The sequence below is a fragment of the Siphateles boraxobius genome, unplaced genomic scaffold (genome assembly GCF_051911475.1).
Source record: "Siphateles boraxobius isolate OS27281-9 unplaced genomic scaffold, OSU_SipBor_1 123, whole genome shotgun sequence".
NCBI lineage: Eukaryota > Metazoa > Chordata > Actinopteri > Cypriniformes > Leuciscidae > Siphateles > Siphateles boraxobius.
The window spans coordinates 605,001-607,230 of NW_027508726.1; positions in this window are offsets into that span (position 1 = coordinate 605,001).

Below are 2,230 nucleotides of genomic sequence, written 5' to 3' on the forward strand. Positions count from 1 at the left end.
TGCAGACGGAGAGAGAAATGTTCCTCCTGATGCCAGTGACCCTGAGCGTCTCTCTGCTCCCCATCTATCCTCTCCCAGACAGCCCGAAGAATACTAATGCACCACACACACACACACACACACACACACACACACCTGTCTGCATAAGAGTGCATTTCAGGGTCGGGTTTCAAAATAAGTGCAAGGGCATGTATGATTGTCTCAGATTGCTTCGGGGAGTGTGTATGAGTGGAAAATACTTCAATGTGAAGATCATGTCTGAAACCTAGCGAGCTTCAGGCGTTATGTGTGTGTGTGTTCTTCTGTCTCCGCTACAGATCAAACATTTTAAAAGATAATTGCGACTTTATTTCTCGCAATTTTGAGTTTACATCTCGCAATTCTGACTTTATTTTGCCGCAATTGCAAGTTTTTATCTCGCAATTCTGAAATCTTTTCTCAAAATCGTGAGATATGGACTCTCAAATTGCGAGTTATAATGTCCAATTCTAAGGGAAAACATACTTTATAAACACGCAATTGCAACTTTATAACATGAAATTTTACTTTGTATCTCCCAATTGCTTGTTGTAAAGTCAGAATTACAAGAAATAAACATGCAATTCTGAGAAAATAAGTAATTTCTCACAATTGCGACCATAACACGCAATTCTGACTTTATAAGACAATTCTGACTATATCTCGCAAATCTGACTTTATTTCTCGCAATTGCAAGTTTCTATCTCGCAATTCTGACATCTTTTCTCAAAATTGTGAGATAGACTTGCAATTGTGAGTTATAATGTCCAATTCTAAGGGAAAAAAAAGAATTTATAACACGCAATTGCAACTTTATATCATGAAATTCTACTTTGTATCTCCCAATTGCGTGTTTTAAAATCAGAATTGCAAGAAATAAACATGCAATTCTGAGAAAAAAGTAATTTCTCACAATTGCGACTTTATAACACGCAAAACTTGACTTTATTTCACACAATTATGACTTTATTTCATACAATTATGACTCTATTTCACGCAATTATGACTTTATATCACAATCAATTCTGACTTTATATCATGCATTTCTGACTTTATAACACACAATTCTGACTATATCTCGCAATTCTGACTTTATATCATGCATTTCTGACTTTATATCATGCATTTCTGACTTTATAACACACAATTCTGACTATATCTCGCAATTCTGACTTTATATCACGCAATTGTGAGAAAAAAAGTCAGAATTGCAAGTTTATATCACAATTGCCTTTTTAATTTTTTATTCTGTGGCGGAAACAAGCTTCCATATGTTCTTGATGTTTCAAAAGAAAGTCCATTTAAAATGTTATAAGATATGTAACGGCAACACTGAGAAGAAGTCAAAATGGAAGACAAAGTGAGAGAGATTAATAACAAATGCATGTTATTCAATACCGAAAACCACAGTTAAAAAACAGATTTCAAGGGATAGTTCACCCAATATAGATATTGTGAATAATGTTTTGGCTGGTCTCCATTGACAGTCAGCATGCTCCTCTTATAATATAGCTCACTAGGTTTTGAAAATATCCCAGCATGCACCTTTCAGTCACAACACGTTCACACACACACACAAGACCCTCACGAGAACAAGACGTTCTCTCTCAAGACCGTCTGGTTTCCGACAGGAGACATGATTATGCGCTGATTCTCAGCAAAATGCATTCATTGGGTCACTTTCTCTCCTGTGAAGCGGGTTTTTTTCAGACGTCACACTCTATAATACACATATGCACACGCAAAAACCACAAATCGCAACATTCAGACCACGACTGCACACATGACACCGGCGTCCAGACCTGTCAGTTCAGACTAAACCTGGAACTAAAGCTCAATTACAACAGCAAACGTTTACCCAGCAGGACTTCTGAACGAACACGACGCCACATCCAATTAAACTCATCAAACAATAACGCAGACATATCGCAGAAATAAGAAAGCTGTGTTTCTTATGAGTAAAGCCGGGTAATACCAGAGAAGGTCAGTGCATGACAATAACAGACCTGTCAATCTGAGAAATATGAGCGGAAAAAAAGGATAATTTCTATATTTGTGAAAAGCATTTTGAAGTCTAAAGTTCGGCTCAAGTGTCAACTGTGTCTTATGACTATTAAAATCTTTCAAAAGTGTTTTTGTGCGCATCAGCCGCAACTTAAAATATTCATCTTTGTCATCAGGAGTTCTGGGAACCGGTGCACGGATTGAATAC